Source organism: Orcinus orca, chromosome 16, assembly GCF_937001465.1.
Source record: "Orcinus orca chromosome 16, mOrcOrc1.1, whole genome shotgun sequence".
Classification (NCBI taxonomy): Eukaryota; Metazoa; Chordata; class Mammalia; order Artiodactyla; family Delphinidae; genus Orcinus; species Orcinus orca.
The window spans coordinates 75,180,672-75,201,948 of NC_064574.1; the positions used below are offsets into that span (position 1 = coordinate 75,180,672).

The 21,277-nt window shown below is 49.2% G+C and overlaps 1 protein-coding gene across 9 annotated transcripts in view; it reads right to left on the bottom strand.

Moving 5' to 3' along the window:
* Window positions 1-21,277, bottom strand: part of AUTS2 (activator of transcription and developmental regulator AUTS2) — a 1,123,834-nt gene that overhangs the window by 160,510 nt on the left and 942,047 nt on the right. The window contains exon 1 of one of the 9 annotated variants that reach the window (XM_049699571.1): window positions 18,317-18,423. The exons of the other annotated variants lie outside the window; for them this stretch is intronic. The gene's annotated coding sequence lies outside the window, so the exon portion shown is untranslated. Of the gene's footprint in view, window positions 1-18,316; window positions 18,424-21,277 lie in introns of those variants that run through there. 9 annotated transcript variants of the gene reach the window in all.

Below are 21,277 nucleotides of genomic sequence, written 5' to 3' on the forward strand. Positions count from 1 at the left end.
ATACAGGATTCCACCCCCGGCAGTTCCATCTCCGTGCAGGTCCCCAGGAGTGTGTCTCTTCCACAAATTGAGGTGCATCAGTGCCATGTGCTCAGAGAAGGGGAAAAGAGGAGAGAAAGAGGGGCTCCGAGGCAGCCAGCCTCCTGCCCTCGGCCCCGGGCCCTCCCGTCTAAGGGAGCAGCGGATGGGGACCCCGCGGGGAGGTGGGCAGGGTGCCAGGTACCTCTCAGGGACAGTGCTGTGCAGAGGGCCTCTGCCACTGTCCTCAGTGCCACTGCTTCCTTCCAGCTCTGCAGCTGGGATGCAACTACCCCACAGGGCTAATGGGCCCTGGGGGTGAGCCCACGTCTGAGGAAGCACAGGAGGCTCCTCCCTGAGCAACCGAGTCCGAGAAACAGGGGAGGGGAGAAAGCGATAAAATAGGAGAGTTCTGAAACACAGACACAGGCGAACTCCCTCTTCTGCTTGCCAGAGGTCAGAGCCTCCAAACAGGCTGCCCCCTCGCCAACTGCCCTGCTGCCTCTGCTCAGATGCTGATTATTCCTCAGGGTCGAATGGCAGCCAGGACAATGACCTCTTAAAAACAAAATGCCAGGGTTACACGTTATTATTTTTTTTCCCCTCCTGGCTTTTCCTTTTTTTTTTTTTTTTTTTACCTTGACCAGCACTTCTAATTATTTTAGAGGGAAGAAGGAAGCTAGGAAATCAAAAGATCTGGTTCAAAACACAGCTCTCTCTTCCTCCTCCTGGGGTGAGCTTGTCTCCTGTGAGATAATAAGCGTGAAGTGGATGCCAGGCTGCATGCACTCCCCAGACAATGGCTGGGGACAAAAAGGCAGCCGCCAGCACACGGGAGGCTGGCAACGTGCCGTCGGCGAAGGGTTAAAGCCCGCGGCATCCTCAGGCGCCCCGTCTGCCTTTCCAGAAAAAACACAAAGCTCAGTGGGGCAGGGAGGAAACTCCCACAGGGTCCCTATTAAAACAGATCAAGTCACACATGTCGATATCCCCATTTCATAGATGCTATAATTTGTTTGACAGGAGTGAATCCTGCTGATCCAAGTCAGAGCAAGGGAAAAGAAAAAAAAAAAAGTCTGCTAGAAAGGAAGACCCATAGAGAGCCTGGTGTTTTCTGTATCTGGCCTTTAGAAGAAAGCCTCGGGTCCAGCTGATCGGCAGTGCTTTGAAAACAGGGTGTGTCCCAAGTACAAGACTGTCCTTAGGCACATACACACGGTGTGTACGTACGTACACACACACACACACACACACACACACACACACACGGCGCATTGTTCTGATCTGTGAGATGTTACAAAAGGTACAATAAAGCCTTTTCCGCTCCCAGCGGAGAACAGGATCAAACCCCGCTCTCGGTGATCCTGATAAAGGCAGTGATGCTGTTCTAACAAACGCAGTGCTGCGCTTACAGCGCCTTCCTTCCACTCTTGTTCTTTTGTGTTTTTCTTTTTTTTTTCTTCTTGCTGTCTCTCTCCCTGTCTCTGCCCCTTGCCAAAGGCATTAAAAATAGATGAGAACCACTCCAGTGAGCATGGGGGGATACTAATCCACTGGCCCTGCTTTGCTGGGAAGGCAGGTTTTGAACAAGGCCCCTGGCACGGATGAGATGAGTTCAGTGATCGCAGTGTAATTCTTAATAGGGCACAGTGTGCTCTGCGGATATGAAACAGACAATATGGGGAAATAAGCCTTTTTGGAATTGGTTTCTCCTCTTGGTTAATGAGGGTCAGGGGAGAACGAAGGAACAAACCGAGACACTCGGTACAACCCGGGAGGCTGACCCCTCCAGGGAGACGCTGCTGGAGCCGGGCCAGGGCCACCTCTGCGATCCCTCAGGGCCGCTGCAATAGCGGAAGGTTGGAGAGGAAGTTAGGAGCTGAGAGGGTCCTCTGAGACCTGCCAGGCTTTCTCCCTTTACAGCCCGCCCCTCCCCCGCCCCCCAGGCAAGGTGGTTTGCCCAGAGAGGTAGCAAAACCCAGGGCAACCGCCTGGCTTCTCCTGAGGTCCCCTGGGCCCAGTCCGGGTCACCGCTAGACTAAGTTAATGCCTTGTTCTCTCAACCAGTAAGGATGTAACTGTAACTGGTAATGAGCATGTTGGCAGGTGTTAAAGGGCTGCTCTCAGAGGGAAGAAAGGATGCAAAGTCATTTATCTCAGGGCTTCCTTTGAAGGTTCTTCACAACTCTTAGGCGGAGTTATTTTGGCTTCAGTTTGTTTTGCCATTTTCCAAGTTAAGTGTTAGAGGGAATAAATTTTCTGGAGATCTGAAGCAGAAAGACAAGCATTTTAAATGGAGATACTGGGCACAAGTAGCTGCTTTTACTGAGGAAAATCGTCTGTGTTACGTGTAACGGTTAAATTTCCTCTGCAGGTAGGTGTGGAGACAGGAGAAAGGAAAGAACAGGACATAAATTTTGGCAAAAGTAGATTTCGTAACGAGAGAGATGGAAGCAGAAGTTGTCAAGGATGCTCCTGCTTTGCAGATTAAAAAAAAAAAAAGGATAACAAGGACTCTTCTTTTCCTGGAATGCAGATGTGATGCCAGGAGTTGCAACAGCCAGAGTGAGGCTATGAGGGAAAGGCCGAGAAAGTCTTGAAGGTATTGGTCCTTACTGCTGAGCCATGGAACCAATGACAGCATCAGCCTATCTGTGGCTTTTTCACAAACAGGTGAGAAAAATAAATCCTTAATTGTTTCAGATGCTGCTAGTCAAGCTCGCTATTACGTGCAGCTGAACGCACTCCTAAGCAATACAAAGGCCAGGACTACTGACGGGATCCTTTTTTCCCCCCTCTTCATCTCTGGTCTCTAAGGAAGAAGTATCCTCCTGCTAATAAAAATTCTCCTCTGTCCTTAACCCTGTCCCTTAAGACCTCCTCAGGGGACCTTGTTCCATCAATAATCTCCTATTCCCTCTCCAATAATTCCTACTGCTCAACCTAAGAACATGCTTAAGTTTCTCCAATCTCAAAAACAAATTCACTTACACCCTATTTTGAGGAAAACATCTTTGGATTTGGAAAGCATGTTTACTTCAAGACTTGCAGTTTTAACCTTCACCACTTACTCGTTCACTTTTTCACGGGGGCAACTATGTATTCAGCACATCAGTGTGCAGGGCACCATATCAGACACTGGGGACCTGACGGGATGCAAAAGCAGACACAACCCTACCCTTGTGGAGCTTCGAGTCATCAGATCATCCCACCATAAATGCAAGATTAGAGCTGCAGTCCCCTATACCTCCACTTAGCCCACATGGTGCCCGTGGGCAGCCACGCCAGCCCCATCAGCTATTAGAGCCAAATGGTACCTCACTGATCAGTCATGGGTAAGAGCATGATCTTCAGGCCAGCACCTGGGTTCAGTCCCTGGGTCCTCCACGTGGTAGCTATGTGATGCTGAGAAGGCTCTGAGCCCAGTGTCCTCACCTGCCTGGGGCTGCGGCTACTACCTCCAACCCTGCACTGTCTTCTGATGACCTAAGACACCATGTCAAGAGCTCAGCACAGCATCCTGCACACAGAACGTGCCTGCTGAAGGTTAGCCATTATCACTACTGTTGTTTGCATCACTTCTCAGTGGACTCACATGAACAGAATAGGGAAAAGTCTGAAGAAAATGCACAGAAACCATTTCATTCACGTCTTTTTTTCTTTTTCTTCCTGGAGAAATCCCTCCATTGGATACCGTCTGGTAAAATAAAACTTTAAGAACGGAACACACTGCCTTTTGGCCTTGTCCCCAATCTCTTATCAGGACAGCCGTACACTTGGTTAAAACAGCCTAGCTGACCTCTGTCTATGCCAACTGGGGGGCACGCACGTTAGTGTCTGGACAGCTCCTAAGTCAAATAGATGCTTTCCACATGTTCCTCCTAAAAGAGCCACAAACCTTGCAGGGCGTATTTCCTGTAGGCTGGGCAGGAAAATCCTAAAGAGTCCTAAGCCATATCTAGAGTTTCTAGAGAAAACTCTAGAGTCTTTGTGCACTGCTGTGAGCAGGGCAGTGACTGAAGGAGCTGCTTCCCCAAGGGGGCCCTCAGGGCCCGGCTCTCTTGCTGTAGGATTCTGGTTCAAGTGAGGGAATTCTGACTCCAAGCACAGTTAGATCTAGCAATGAATGTGCTGGGAAGGTGTGCTTGGGTGGGAAACCCAACAAGTCTGAGATCCAAAGAGGTTACTGCATGTTCATTTCTTCCCCTCCAGGTATTTATTTTCTAACACGTATGTATACATCCAAGATCCCCATGTCTCCCTACTCCATGCTCCGTCATCCCTGCCATCCACCACCCACCAAGGCAGACATACAGCTTTCCAGCTAGAGGGGACTGAGCTCAAAGGACACTTCCTTGTGTCACCGACCTAGAGCCTGGGAAAACAGACAAGGGGAAATGGTTCTGTAGGAATCCCCAGCGTGGCCAGCCAGCCAGTGGTTCCTTATCCAGCACTCATGTGTTTTATTTCTAGAGAGCCGCATGGGCGGCCTGGAAATGCCCAGGCGGATGAGCTGCCATGTCTGAGCTGTGAGTTCAGCCAGTGTCCAATGCATGTGACCCAGGGCTGGGTGGCCTGGGGTGCCGATGTGGGCCGGCCCCGCAGCCGGCTGGCCTCTGGGCCCCAGCCAGGTCGTCAGGCTGCCAGGGGAAGTGAGTGTGCTCAGCACAAGAGTGCCAGCTGGCTGGGCTTTCTCCCCAGGGGGGAGGCTGTTAAGCACAGATTACCAGGGACTTTGTTCAGTTCTGCTGCCGGCTCCCCGAGGAGAGGAACATCACAGCCAGCGTCGGTACTAATAGGGCCTGATGCGCCAGAGCCAGGCTAAGAAGGCCAGCGCCAGGGGGGCGCACAGCAGAGAGGAGGACAAAGGCCATACCTTCGAAGCCAACGGCTGGCTCGGAACCTGACAAGGCAGCGCTCTCTGTAGCCCGGTCCAATCCTTGCCTGACGCCTGGGGGAGAGTTTCAGCCCGTCCCTACTCTCCGCTGTCCACACCAAAAAGAAGCCCCTACGCCTCCACTGAGCCCCACCACGGGGGCCCCTGGAGTCCACTAATGAAAGAAGAGAAAGTCAAACTTTCCTCTGCTTCATTTCAAGGGCCTGTGACTGTGAAGTTACATGAGCCGCCACTGCTACAGAGTTGTCATGGAGACCGTGGCGTGGTGGCAGAACTGATGCTGGCCTCCACTTTCACGAACAAAAAACAGAAAACAGTGATTTAAATTTTTATGTATAAGACCAGTTCATTAGACTGAGAAATTAAATTGACAATTTCTTATTTTTTTCTCCCAGAGGGATTTCTGAGGAGCGCTGTAGACTAGCTTCTGCACGAGTTTGGTGGGACTTCAGCAGTAAATCGTCAACTGGCCAGGGTGGGTGGGCAGGCCTCTCCGGCCTCTTGCGTCTCTGACCCAAAACTGGTTTATTTCGATCATCAAAGGTGGCCCCTTGCCTAGTTTCACGACCACAGTCCCATTTCCCGTATTCAGCCCGCCACCCGCCATCCCAGCCGTCGTTGTAGGTATAACGTCGCTCATTTGGAGCCCGGGCAAAAAGCCTTTGAGGGATTTTTGTCACCCGTCGGTGCCCTTTGGACACCAGCCTAAAACCAGCACGTCCCTGGATGTGAACGCACGTTTATGGAACCGCAGGCAGGTGCCCTACAAGGGTGACGAAGCAGCTGCGTTGCCTGGACAGGACCCTCCTCGAGATCAACCTCTCCTCTTGCACACATGGATCTCTGCTTTGTTCCCTCCCTTCCCTTCCCCTCCTGTTTGGGGGTCTGCTGGTGCCCACCCTTCTGTGATTGACACCCAGGCACCTCCATCCTCTGGGCTCAGCAAAGAGTCCCTCTCTGCTGTCCCCTCCTCTCCATCCCTGGGGTCACCACTGTCACAATGGGACTCATCGAGGCAAACCACCCTCGGCAGCCCTCCCCTCCGCTCTCCCGTGGCCCGCCTCTGAAGTCCCCAGCCTGGGAGGAGGGAGACTTAATGAGTTCTCACCAGGGTCCATCTCTAACAAAACACACCTAACACAATACCCTCCTCAACTCCTTTCATAATATGTAGGCAAGCTGTCATCAGAATCTACTGTGACACTCCCTAAAATCTAATATAACTTGCAAAAGAGCATTCTATATTCTTGGTGGAAATGTCTCTACAGCCTTGATTTCAGCGGTTCAATCTGGAAAGGGATGACGCACACTTAAGGCAGAAGAAAAAAATACACGCACGCACATATACATACATACGCACATATATATGTATATATATGCCTCTCCAACCTCTTTTCCTCTTGCTATTCTGGGGCTTGTCTTTAATGAGCAGCTCCAAATGACAGCTTTAATCACTGCCTCTGGCCACTGAAAGAGGCCGCTAATGATAGGAAAGAACATAGGGCCATTTGCATCAATCAGCTCCAGTCTAAATCACTCTTTATGATAATGCACCCAAGCGAAGAGGAAAGTCTCTGATGTCGCCTGCATGATGATGTACCACTGCGCTGTCTCCCCGGCCCAGGCCTCCACATAAATCTCTTAAAGAGGCACGAACCCCACCCAGGACTGCCTAACACGGCCCTCATTTTCTACACCATTAATGATCCACCACCAGGGCAGAGTCATGAGGGGCCAAGCAATCTGTTCCTTTAGTTCTTAGTCTTGGGGATATTCCCTCTGTTAAAAAATAAAATAAAATAAAATAAAAATATATACATATATGTATACACACACACAAATATATACATATATACACACACACACAAATACATACATATACATATATATATATATATATATATGTATAAAACAAGATAGGGGAGAAGAAATACATCCTGACATGCTTAGAAGGGACTTATTTATGACACCATTTCATTTTGTTTGTTTTTTTAACCTCTCAAACAAAAATGAAGGTGGGTACATTGCCAAACTTGATTATTTGCTAGTCCTTAAAATGGAAGGCCATGTTGTGTGATGACAAGAACAACCGGTAGGGAACTCTGTGGTCTGGGTTCCAGCCTGGGCTGCCCGGGCCCATGTGACCTTGGGAAGGTCTTGTTAGATTTCCTGGGCCTGAGTTTCCCCAACTTAAAGGGCAAGACCAGATCACCTCCACAAGTCACATCCAATGGTGAAAATGCTCTGATTCGAAGACTGTTAAAAGAGCTGATTTCTATGTCTAGAATCCCATTTTGCTGGGGAAAAGGCTGACTGTGCCTCTTCCTGGACCACGGGCCTGAGCAACCACCGCTCCAGACGTCAGATGCAGCGAGCGGCTCTCTTTACAGGGGCACCTTGGAGATGCTGTCCAATATTTTGTAACAACTAAAGAAATGATGATTAAACAACTGCATAGTCGATTCTGATGCTGAGATGTTTCTAACTCTGTGTAGAATTAAGAAGCCTGGGGTGCTTTTCCCATTCCCCCCAAACTACAAACGTCAGCATCTAATAACCTGGGGTCACCTGCCCCCCTCGTAACAGTCAGGAACAGACATCTTCTGCTACTTTAAGCATAACAACCATTACATACATATGTATATGTATACTTACACACATATCCCGGAGAGTTTCCAATTTATTATCTGTATATTTTGGGAAACGCTGAAAGAAAGCCCATTTGTAAGGGTCCCTTTGTAGAAAATACCACTGCTTTAATGAATGTGACTCTCAGGACATCACAGAAGTCACTATACAAGTATGGTTTGGCTGCCCACATGACAAACTAATTAGTAATTATTTTATTATGCACAAGGCTGTGAGTGGCATTTTGGTAAATGCTGGTTAGAGCACATTCTAGCCGGTGAGTATGAGCTTTTTATTCCTCTGTGCTTCTAGTACCTTTCCACACTCCAGCTAAACACAGACAGTTATCCATTGTGACTGTGTAACTGTAACAAAAAGACTGGCTATAAGAAATGACTTCCAAATGTTAGAAACTTAGGATGGGCAATGAGAGCTCCTTTTAAGGCCATTTCCCCGCTGGGTCGGTAAGGATTACCTTTGGCTACAAGTGACAGACAACGTAAAATAAGTGGTTTAAACAAGAGTTCTCTCTCTCAAAGTCAAAGGCCCACGGTAGGCAGACTAGGGCTGGAATGGCACTCCATAATACCAGGGGCATTAGGTCTTCCTACATACACTGATGTTTCTGCCTTTATTGCCTTCCATTCCCAAAACCACGTCATGGCCCATGACGATGGCTGCGGCCGCAACCGTTATGTCCACATTCCAGATGGGCATGCTCCTAGCCCTCTAAGGACACTCTCTACAAGCAGCGCTTCACTAATTCATTAAGACCAGCACTTAATTAGCCAGAGCTTAGTTCTAGGGCAGCACCTTCCTGCAAGGGAGGCCGTGAAGGGTAGTCTTTATTCTATTTTGTTGGCCTATGTGTCCAATTAAAAATCAATAGTTTTATTAAGGAGGAGGAAGGGGAGAATGCATACCAGAAGGCAACAAGCATCCTTTGGCACACTTACTTTTCCACTAAGCAATGTACCAGGGAACTGTCTAGTTATCATGGGGACCCACACCAGAGTTCCCCAAGCCCACACACAACTTGTGGTGTGGAGCAGGGATGCTCTAAGATACTTCTTCCTTTCCTCAGGGTATCCCATCTGGGGCTGCTTTTTTTTTTTTTTTTTTTGCAGTATGTGGGCCTCTCACTGTTGTGGCCTCTCCTGTTGCGGAGCACAGGCTCCGGACGCACAGGCTCAGCGGCCATGGCTCACGGGCCCAGCCGCTCTGCGGCATCTTCCCGGACCGGGGCACGAACCTGTGTCCCCTGCATCGGCAGGCGGACTCTCAACCACTGTGCCACCAGGGAAGCCCCTGGGGCTGCTTCTTGATGACCTTTAATTTTCACAAGTGGGGGGTCCTCTCTGAAAGAGTTATCCCAGTAAGGAACTAGAAAATGAAGTGTGTTCTTCTCGAAAAGACAGCATAGACTCAGAGAATCATTTCCACACTATGGGAATCAGCATTTTAGAACCTCCCAGATAAAATAACAGGACACTAGCTTTTGTCTGTCAAATTGTCACAGAATAACTAATAAAACAGAAAGAGCTCAGAGTTGGCAAGGGTTTGATGAGCTAGGCATCCTCGAAAGCTATGCTGGGGACACAGATGTGCTTACTCAAGTCTTCAGGGAAAGTCATGTTATGTAACTATTCGTAAAAATAAGGGTTTTTCTATATAGAGAATGGATAAACAACAAGGTCCTACTGTACAGCACAGAGAACTATATTCTATATCCTATGATAAACCATAATGAAAAGAATTATTTTAAAAAGAATGTCTAAAAAAGGTTTTTCATTTCTTAGCATAACACACTGACCATCAACATTTCACGTGTGGAGTTTCTTCCTAGAAGTGATGAGCTAACTTTAAGTGAACACAGACAGCAGAAGGCCTGCTACAAATTTTTTTCTATAATGCATAAGCAACTTCTCCTTTAGATATTTCCTCCCCCCCCAAATATAAATATCTGGTGAAGGAATTAACAGATCTTGTAAAAGAACAATTGTATACATCTTCACAGAAGCTTGATACCATATGTCAAGTTCACCTCCACCTCTCTGGTGGGGTAGGACGCCACTGCTGTGTCCAGACTGCAGTCGAGGCCCAGAGGAGACGGCCTGGGAACTGCACAGCACCAAGGAAGCCTCGTAATTGTGCTCGTGGGTGACAGTCATCCAACATTCATCATTTCCAGGGCTTCATCTCCCACAGTGCCCCAGATTCTTCCTTTCACATCATGTCTACCTTGATCTGTCCTGCGTCTTGTCTAGACTTGGCTTTTCCAGCACCTGGCAGCTCACTGCGTTCTACCTCCCTGTTCCAAATCCTCCATACCTGACAACTCCACCAGGTTTGTTTCCTCCAAAGGGTTTCTGTCAATGGATTCTGCCCAGAGGACTCAACTGATCACACATGCCAACCCAGAGAAATACATATTTTTAAAAGACAGCATGCCCGCCAGCACTGAAGATTTGATGACTACACTCCTGGTCTTCTGGCAGGTGGCAAATACCATGCAGCTCCTAAGGGACTCTAATCCCGGGAACCCCCTCTGCCTCCCAGCAGAGGGCTGAGGGCAGCACTTCCTTGCTTTAAGAAGGCTTCTCTGGTGGCGCAGTGGTTAAGAATCCGCCTGCCAATGCAGGGGACATGGGTTCGAGCCCTGGTCCTGGAAGATCCCACATGCCGCAGAGCAACTAAGCCCGTGCGCCACAACTACTGAGCCTGCGCTCTACAGCCCGCGAGCCACAACTACTGAAGCCCGTGCGCCTAGAGCCCGTGCTCCCAATAAGGGAAGCCACCGCAAGGAGAAGCCTCCACACCACAATGAAGAGAAAGCCCACGTGCAGCAACGAAGACCCAATGCAGCCAAAAATAAAATAAATAAAATAAAATAAATTAAGAAAAAAAGAAGGAGGCCAATGACAGATGGGCCCCTACACCTCACCAAGAATGACAAGTATACATGTATCAATATGAGGATACATCAATGACAAACCGCCCAACAAAGATTATGAAAGTAGCTGAAGATTCCAAAAAGCTTATGCACCTCGCACTACGTCACAGACGCTTCATGAGGGCAGAGACGGGGTCTATTTTCTTCACCAGGCCCTAACACACTGCCTGCACATAGAAGGCGCTCAGTAAAGGTTTGCTGACTGAACGCATGAATGAAACTTCAAAGCTAAGAACCAAGTATGTCACAAACACGATTACTCACAGGCTACAAAAATAATTTTTCTTTTAAGAATCAGAGGGCTTCCCTGGTGGCGCAGTGGTTGGGAGTCCGCCTGCCGATGCAGGGGACGCGGGTTCGTGCCCCGGTCCGGGAAGATCCCACATGCCGCGGAGCGGCTGGGCCCGTGAGCCATGGCCGCTGAGCCTGCGTGTCCGGAGCCTGTGCTCCGCAGCGGGAGAGGCCACAACAGTGAGAGGCCCGCGTACGGCAAAAAAAAAAAAAAAAAAAAAAAGAAAGAAGGTTAAGTGATAAATGTCATCCTGTGGGGGACACCATCTAAAATGACCCCAACAGGTTCAACCAATAATTACATACTTATTGGTTTGTAAGGGTTTCGGTGAGTTCTAGGAAACACACCTTCACCATCTAACAGTAACTTCCTAACGTGGGGCAGGTACGTTTGAAACCACTGTGCCAGGAGGCCCAGTTTCAAACCTGGACAAAATAACCTTGCCAAGCTTTCATATCATCATATAGGCCTGTCTCTCAGGGTTTTTGTGCTAAAGCACCTGCCTACTAGTCCTCGATAAATATTAAATATTACTATCTCTGCTTCAGAGGCAGGGGCAGGGCTGAGGGCCATTAGTGCATGTTTCTTCATTAAGAGAAGAAAGAAGCCATTTAACTATTGGCAAAATCATCTCCCTACAATAAAATGTTTTATCTCTTGCTCCTTCCTTTTTCTTTTATTGGCAGGAGAACTCACATTTGCAGGTTCCTCCTAGAGGCCCAGGGCCTTATCTGCGTGTTATCTGGAAGGCGCTGGTAGAGATTACTGAATAATTTTTCACAATGACAGTGGTTTCGTTCTCTGATGCACCTGCTCCCAAACCAATGACTTGGCATCTCTAAGACCAGGGAAGAGGGTGCAGGAGAGCACGTCACAGGGGCCAAGCGCCCAACCCCAGAGATGCTGCACGAGCGTTCACTGGGGCCGTTTTCTAGACTGAAGCCTTTCCCCTGGTGTGTGAATTGGCTGACCAGCCTCTTCAAAGGTGTGGCCCTGTCCAGAGCTTAATTAATCGGGATAACCAACCGAAGGTGACTGGGTGTGTGGCACACAGACACTGGGAAGAATACAGGTGAAGACATTTTCACTGCAAAACTCTTATAGCTTTATATTAAGGAATTTGCAGATCTCATCTCTCCTGCCTGCTTGGCATCAAAAAAAAAAGGAAAGAAAATGGGAAAATGGGGTGAAATGCCACTTTTGCCCATCCTTCTACTCTAATCCGTGTCTATGATCCCAAAGAGCTTTTGCACTTTCTGTTCTTCAAAGACAAAAGAAACAGAAAAGTGTGTAGAAATACTCTATACAGATATAACTAGCTTTAAAGAAATAAGTATGTAAAATTTCTGATTGACAGATGAGTGCTTAGAGGTAGAATAATAGGTTTCATGACACAGGCCTTTGCTTTATCAGAGGATTCGCTTTTTCTGAGCACACATCCTTTGTGAATTTAAACTAGGGTACAGACGACTCAAACCTGCATGTCATGTGACTTTTTGTGGATACATCCTTTTCTAAAACAAGACACATTTGATATCGTATATTAACGCATATATGCGGGATCTAGAAAAATGGTACAGATGAACCGGTTTGCAAGGCAGAAATAGAGACACAGATGTAGAGAACAAACGTATGGACACCAAGGGCGGAAAGCCGGGCGGGGGATGAATTGGGAGATTGGGATTGACATATATACACGAATATGTATTAAATAGATAACGAATAAGAACCTGCTGTATTAAATAAAATAAAATTCAAAACAAAATAAAACAAGGCACATTTGAGAGGGCTCAACTGGGGACAAATGACAAAGTTGTGATGCCACGTGTGGGCTACCCAGTACACAAACATCCTGACCCACACGGAACTCCCAGTGCCAGGGTTCTTTGTTGACTGAGTTCAAGCAGCAGTGACTCTAATTACTACCCAGCCACCAAAGGGCTCCTGGGAAAAACTGAGAACTGAAGTGCATTCAGGAAATATCCTAATGCTTTAATCTCTCTGCATACTTTTGAAACACCTTCTTCCATGAGACCAAGGGTGACCTCAAGCGTGTTTGAAACATATTACTACACACACACGGTGCCAACACTAAACAAACACGAATGCGTGCTGTCGTGACACCCTGATCCTCCTGGGAGAGGATCCACTTGTAGAACAAGAAGCAAAACATCCCATCGTTAATCCTTAGCGAGCTGCAAAGTAAAGCTTTCAGGTAAGAACATTGGGCTAGGCGTCCGATGGACCGGGGGTCAAGTCCTGGTCATGCCATCATCTAATCTGTGACACTAACCAAGTCATGACTTAGAGCTTGGGTTTCCTCCCCTGCAAGTCTGAGCGGGCACTCTGTACGTTAGACGGCCTGGCACAAGTGTAACGCCGCTGGGCTTGTCATCATAGGTGCAGAGGCCCTTGCGTGACCAAGGTTTTGCTTTAAGCGCCTCTGCTCTGAAATCCTCTTGCTCCAATATTCCATATTCAAGCTATGGTGCAAGGGTAGAGAGACTGCCTGGAAGCCCTGAGGACTCGCCTTGTAGTCTCAGGTGCCCCGAGAGAGGCACCTGCCCTGGGGGGTTGGGAGCCACCTGGCACTGCCACCACGGGGATCTGCTAATGGGGAATCAGAGGCTATTCAGGGACACCTGCAAACTTTTTAACTACCTGTGACCTAGAGTGAATGACACTCTCCAGCACTCACAGAGTATCATAAACACCTTTACAACCACTGATAAACAGTGAGGCAAGTGCTCTTTTTCCAGATGAGGAAACAGAAGAACCACTTCATCTTTCTAGGGCCAGGAGGGAGCACACTCTTGAAAGAAATCCCAGGCTTCTTCCTTTTTGAAAGAGGTGACAAGCTGTTTACTTTTTATTTATTTATTTAGGCCATGTCGCAGCAGGTGGGACCTTAGTTCCCCGATCAGGGATCGAACCCATGTCCTCTGCAGGGGAAGCACGGAGTCCTAACCATTGGACCACCAGGGAATTCCCAGAAATCCCGGGCTTCTGAGTTCCCCTCTTACAGGGATGGGTAACCCATAAAACAAGAGTGTGTAGGGAAGGCCCACTGAGGACTTCCTTTCTCCTCTTTGCTTTCCTTGCCCTCTCAACACTTCCTGTCTTCTAAGCAGCCTCTGACCTCCACAAAACCTTTCCACAACCCTAACTCACTCTATCCCAGCCACCCATGCAACGTCCTTCTGTAACACGAATTGTAAAACAATGTGAATCTCTTTAGGTGGGCCCTTGACAGTGGGCTCTCTTGTCCTCTTCTTTCACTGTCCCACGCCTACTGGGAACTTTCCCCTGGTTAAAGGCCACGTCCTAGGCTTCCTTTTATAAATCCTAAAGCAACTGCCCAGGTCTAGATGCACAGCAGACATCCTGAGGGATTCCTCAAGGACTAAAAGTCTCTCCTACAAAGGATCTGGATAGAAATATCTCCAAAGCAGATATAAACAGAGCCAACATGCACATGAAGAAGATGCTCAACATCATGAATCATTAGGAAATGCAAATTAAAACCACCGTGAGATACCCCTTCACACCCGCCAGGAAGCCCATAATAAAAAGACAGACAATAACAAATGTTGGAGAGGTTATGGAGAAATTGGGACTCTGATGGGGGTAATGCAAAGTGGTCAAGTCACTTTGGAAAACAGACAGGAAGTTCCTCAAGAAGTTAAACGTAGATTTACCATAACAACCCAGCAATTCTACTCCTAGGTATTTGTTGATACTAAAGAGAATTGAAAAATACGTCCACACAAAAACTTTTACGTGAATGTTAATAGTAGTATTTTTGGCTCATAAGAGCCAAAAAAAAAACGGAGACAGTACAAATGTTTGTCAACTGAAAAATAAAATGTGGTCTATCCGTACAATGCAACGTCATTTATCTATTTAAGAAGACGAAGTACTGATTCATGATACAACATGAACAGGCCTTGAAAACGTTATGCTAAGTGAAAGAAAACAGACACAAAAGGTCACATGTTGCGTGGCTCCATTTCTATGAAATGTCCAGAACAGGCACTTCCACAGAGACAGAAAATAGATTAGTGGCTCCCAGACTTGGGAGAGGGGTGTGGAGAGCCGGTGCTAATGGGTAGGGGGTTTCATTTTGGGGTTATGAGACTGTTCTGGAATTAGAGGTGATGGTCGCACAACCTTCTGAATACTCCAGAAATTACTGATCTGTACACTTTGAAATTGGGGAATTTTATTATTGAGATAGAATGTGAATCTTCTCTCACTAGAGCTGTTACTAAAAAACAAAACAAACCAAAAAAAGGCTGCCTTAGAAGGGTGGTTCTCAAACTTGAGCTTGCAGCTGTGCCCGGAGGACTGGCTTAAAGACAGGTTGCTGGGTGCCACGGCTACAGCTTCCGCTCCCGCAGGCCCGGGGTGCAATCTGCATCTCTAGCCCAACCCCCGTGCTGAAGGTCCTGGTGGTCCGAGAGCCCCCAGCCTAGAGCAGTGCTTCTCCCAACTCCAGTGTGCGTGGTGGGCACTGTCCGATGAAGGACTTGCTGCCCAGCTGCCAGGAGTGCTGCCAGCAGGGCGCATAAAGGCCGGGCCACCGCTGCCCGACATGGGACAAATCTGAAGGCCGATCCGGCTCCGGAGCCTCCCATGTGGTCAGGGAAGCCTGACCCTGGGCCTAAACCACAGCTCGACCTCTCCCTCCACCCACCATTCCTGCCCTGCTGCGTCCCTCCACCGGTGCTAATCCTTAGGGCACTCCTGTGTAAATATCCTGCCTGTTAAACGCCAGACTGCATCACGGGAGAAGCCAACCTGTCAAAACGCGTACAGATCACCTGGGGATCTTGTTAACATGCAGATTCTGATCTGAAAAATCAGGGGGCAGATGTGAGGCTCAGCATTTCTGACAAGCTCCCTAGGAGACGCCAATGCCAGGGCCTACATGAGCTCGGAGCACTCTCCTGATGCCACAACGGGGCGACTATGAGCTAGCAGGTCGGGCGTTACATGGAAAAGCACGTGTCCCTTCAGAGGTAACAAAAGGACACCGACATTACCCTGCCCTTCAGATCCAGGCCAAGGAACCGTGTTACAGGTGTGTTTCAACAATGCCTTTCAGGTACTTCCAGTAGCTAATCCCCTTGGACCGGGGCCCAGACCCACAGGAGCGTTTCATTCTTCTATGCGCTATTGTTATGCTATGGCCGCGAGGCATCGCTTGGGCAGAGGTTGGTAAACTGCATTGTGCAACCAGCAGACAAGTGGTGACTGATACCCACGACACGGCCTATCCAGGGGACCCAAGACTGAGTGGGAATGAGGATGAAAAACGTGCGGAGACAGGGCTTGTGACTGCCATCTTTCCCAGTGCTCGTGCCCTCAGACTAACAATGGATTCTAAGAGACTACAGGCCAGTCTGTGTCTTGTTCCTAAGTTGGATCATTTCATTAAGAGTTTGGAATCTGCTCCTGGCATGCCGGGAGCTTCATAACCTATCTCTCAGTTTTTCTATCAGTTCAGGCTGATTTTAGATAAATGTAGAGGTGACCGATTATAAAAAGAAGAAAGGGAATTTGGAACCAAATCTTAAAGATGTTACCATGGAAGGAAACTTTCAATGCACCCAGCACCCACTAGTCAGAACGAGAATGCCGGGGTTGGCTAAGCCAGGGCAGCGTTTCGGAGAGAATGGCCATCCTTGACTCTCCTCCTTACATCATGGAGCTTTTTAAACAGTTAACAGGCAGGTGTGTGAAGGAACCGTGAGAGCTTAGGAAAAAAAGGGACGTTAGGAAGTTGTGATCTTTAGTAACAACCCCTTATGAAAAGTTAGGAAACGTGGCAATATGTCATCCTTGAATGTTACAAGTCTGAAATTTCCATCCGTGTTGTGTGTTCAAGAATCTGTCTGTTGTACAGGAGTGTGCTGTGTCTTGGGGTAGAACGTAAGAAAGGAGCAGCAAGCCAATAAAATTAGCCTGCATGCAGAGGCCATGGTTCTGGTAGAACAGGTGCAGGTATTTTTGACAGTTTTGTTACTACTTTCATGGCAGTAATGACAAAACAGGGCTGGGGGACAGAGGAAAAACCAGAGGAGACAAGTCCTTAAAATTCTGGACAGTAACACCAGTACGGCCTCGTGTCACTTCCCCACTCTGTCCCCAGGCACCTACAGCGCACCCTGGAAGGCCTGAGGTCAGGAGACACACACAGCAAACATCCATCCAACCCCGCTTTCTCTCGTTAACAGCAGGGAATTATGGGTAAGTTCCCAAAGGCCTTGCAAACTTTAAAACCCATGCAGCATTAAAGATGCACTGCTCCATCCCTGCCATTTGCTGTCTCTTCTGGAGTGAAATACAAGTTTCATGGCGCTCCCTGAGCCCACTCGTGATATGGGAGCTCTCTGGAGAAGGTAGTCCCTGCTCATCCTGTTGAAAACTCTAGACCTTATGTAAGCAAGACGCTGCAGCCAAGGTATAAATAAATATTATTATTTGAGGTGCTAATTATTTCCCAGTACACTCGAAACCTAGTGATTTCCAAATCTGCTGGAGCTTCTTACAGAAATAAACACACTCATCCCAAGGCAGGCTTAAAAGGATTCTGAGAAACCTACACCAAAAACAAAAACAAAAACAAGAAAATTACCCTCTGAGGAGGGATTTCTCTCCAGTTTCACTGCTTCCCACGAGGGGAACAATTTCATGAGAACATAATAGTAAAGGAAACAATACACCACCAAAGAGGAAAATCACATCTTTATAATTACAGATCAGCGCTCAAACAAATTCCACACCTACACCCTCGCTCCGCTTTGAGGCTGCATGACTTCAGTGGGGCTTGCCAGCCCCTTCAGCTATCAACAATTGCGGCTGAACAGTGCAATCACGAGATTTTTGATACAGAAACCCCAGACAGCAGAATACCCTCAAATGACCCTCTCACTTCATTCTTGGGGAATGTGGAAAACACAGTTCCAGAAAGCACAGATGGGGGCTAATCCCACTGCGGGGGAGCGCTGAGCTTTGCTGTCTTTGTAACAGCCGATGCCGGTGTCAGAGATGAGCTAATAATTTCTAAGCCACACGGATTTGTATCAGACGGGAATTAGCAGCTGAAAGAAAGTCCTGCTTGGTCCAAGCTAGCACATGCCTGTATTAGGACTTCATTTAAGTTCCCATTACTTGAGCAAGCACCCACGTTTATTTCAACGCACCGGTTACTTATCCATTAAATGGGTTTCTTATCCATCACACTGGTTATTTAATTCCTACCCCATGGCTCCCCCAAGAAATAAAAAGTGCACTATAATTATATAAACTCTTAATTAAACTGAAGAATTCAATGTTGCCATTACCCGTCAGTCAGTAATTCCACTCAATTAGGACAACAGACTTCCGTTTATTACTGAACTCCTAATTGCTACTCATTTTCCTGGTTAGTGATTGCCAATCCTATCAGACAATGTGCTTAAAATTCTGCCATGAAATGATATTTCTCCCCATCAGAGGAAAGGTGGAATCAGAGAGCCCTTACGTGGTCAGGAGTGGGGTCCTCTTCTCCAGCCCGAGGCGCCTCCAGGCTGGGGATTTTAAAGGCGGATTCTCCCTGCGGTTGGTTACTGGTGCTGCGATCCACGGGAGACTTACCCACAAAGCAAAGACGTATCCAGGTAGCCAGAGAATATCAAAGCCAAAGTCGAGCCGAAGACAAAAACAAAACCCACGACGCGGTCTCGGGATTTCCAGAAGTTCAGAACCTCCGGGAAAGGCGCATCTGAGGTCTACAGGCAGGCGGCACGTTCAGCATCTGCTGCATCTTGGCCGCGGGAGAGCCGAGTCGACGGTCCGAGGGAAGAGGATGGCGGCCGCGCGGCGTCCCCGCCGGGCCAGCCTAAGCCTCCTCTCCGGGGTGCGGGCACCGAGCGGCCGAGGTCGCCGCGCCCCGGGAAGCGGGCCAGACAGCGGGTCCGGGCGGCGGCCGCGCCAGCCGTCTACCCGCGGCGCGGGGAGGCCTCGGACCCCGAGAAGCGCGCCGCCCTCCCGCGCCCCTCCCCGGCCCGCAAAACGGCCCGACCCTCCGCGCTGCTCAGGACCCGCTCCGCTAATTAGCCCAGAAGACTGAGACCCGCGGCGGGGCAACTTGACGATTTATTCCGGGCCCGGGGGAAGGTCACCCGCGGTGCGCGCGCCGATTGGCTGCGGCGAGCCGGGCGCGCCGGCGCGGGGCTGGCGGCCGCCACGCAGAGCGCGTGCACTTTCTGCCGACTCCGCATCCCGGCCAGGCAAGGAGGCACGAGCGGGGCAGGGCGCCGGTGTCAGGGCCGCCCTGAAGCAACCTGAGGCTCGCGGCGGCGGGACAGGTTGGTCGTCAGTGCCCGGAACCACAGAACTGCCCCACCAATCCAGCTGGGTGGTTTGGAAGAAAGGCTCCTTGCCGTTTGGGTGTTTAGACGTTACAGCCTCTACTTGAGTCTTCCAGTTGACAGTGGGCTCAAACCATTTACAGCCAGAAGAGGTTCTGAATTTACTCCAACTTCATGGTACAGAGGAGGACACTGAAGCTGAAAGGATGGAGCGGCTTGTGAAGGTGAGAGGGTGGAAAAGCCAGGCCGGGCCTCAGGTCTCCCCATCCAGAATTTCCAGAGAGCACCCGGGCCGCCCTTGTGGCTGCCTTCCTTGCCGAGAGCCCTAACCTCAGGGACGTTCCCAGGAATGCACAGCACAGCACTGAGCGATGCAGTTAGGTCCACCCCACAACCTGAGAGGTCGGCAGAGATTATCTCCAGCTTACATATTAAGGAACTGAGGCCTGGAATGGTTCCGAAACCTTGCCCCTGAGCTAGTAATTGACGGAGCAGGCACACAGGCTTCTAATTCCCGAGTTTCTGCCACAGCATTTCAGTGCTCCTTAACCAAGGAGGTGAGCTGAAGAGGGAGACTTCCTGGAGGGGTCAGCCAGAAACAAGTGGCCAAAGCTGACACTCCTGCAGATAGCACTGGCCCCTAAAAGGGGCTGCTTCAGTGCCAGCTTTGCACCTCTCCCCACAAAGCAGCCAGCAATAATTCCTGTCTGCCCTGTTTGGGTGGTTCTGGACATGTTCGTCTTCATCAAAGTCAGCGCACTCACCACCCCCATCCATAGAAGCAGTAGCTGCAGAGAGCTTTCCTGTCCCAAGACCAGAGAGCTACTGTTTCTCTCTCTGTGGCCCTTGAATGCACAGAGTCAGGAAGGGCTCTTGCCTGGTTCTCTCGTGTTTGGAACTTGAATTTAAAAAGCTCAGCATCTGAGCCATCCTGTCATGTTCCTGAGCAGGGATCAAGGCCTGCTAACCTGGGCTAGCGAAGGACAGGATATCAAAGCGTGGTCACTGGACCAGCATCATCTAGGAACTTGTCAGACATGCAAATTCTGGGGCCCAACCCCAGGTCTACTGAGTCAGAAACCCCAGGGGTGGGACCACCCAGCAGTCTGTGTTTTTCGAGGCTCTCCAGGTGATTCTGGTGCACACTCAAGTTTGAGAACTACTGCTGTAAAGAGCTGCTTCCTGTGGTCATGTGAGTGAGGACAGAGCAGAGGCCACCGTCAAGGTGGAACAGTCAGCACTGTGCGTGAAGAAATGCCTCCTCTCCCCTCAGCCACAGTCAGAGCCCCTCGAGGGAGGATTCTGAAAGGAGAGGAGTAGAGCTGGGGCCTGGGCTTCTTTTTCTGTTCTGACTCTAAGGGTCATGAGTCTGACCCCATCCTACTCCTTTCATCGTGACACGAGAGGGCACAGCATCGATGGCTGCCTGGGCTGCCGTGTTCTGTGACACTGCACCTGGCCTGCCACCTTCCGACTGAGGCAGGCCTTCTGCTCCCGGGCCAAGGCGCTGCTGTTTCTCCATAGACTCGTGTGGGGAGCATTTAAAGCAGCCAGTCATTACTGTGGAGAGGTCACGACAGCTTGAGGGGAGCAAGTCCCCGGGATGGGGTACTCACCTTGGCGGCAATGGACCTGCAGTCTGATCCCACCCAGGGCCTGAGCTTTCCTCTCTGCTCAATGGGAAAAACAGTCTCTCCCTTGCTTTCCTAGGCGATGTGAGGACTAAATAGCACTTTGTGTTTGGGGGAGAAAAACAAAGCATTGCTGAAAACATATACGGCTTGTTGACCTGCCCCCAAATAATCTCCACTAATAAAGGGATGTGCTGGCAAATGGTACTGGACGTTGAGTCTTCGATTCCATGATCACCACACTAGGGTCTGGCCTTGATGCAAATGGTAAGGCAGGCCACTCGGCCTTCAACATGGGGAAGACGCAGTTCTTCAGGTAGTGCCTGCTCTCCTCAGGTGTACAAGGATGGAGGGGAGGGAACCGAGGGGGATGATGCTCTAGTCTTACTCCTCAGACTCTAAGTGACTGTGGAGGGAGCAGAGCATGGAATTTTTAAAGTACTATATTCCTATTTAATGAATCTTTTTTTTTTTTTTTGCGGTACGCGGGCCTCTCACTGC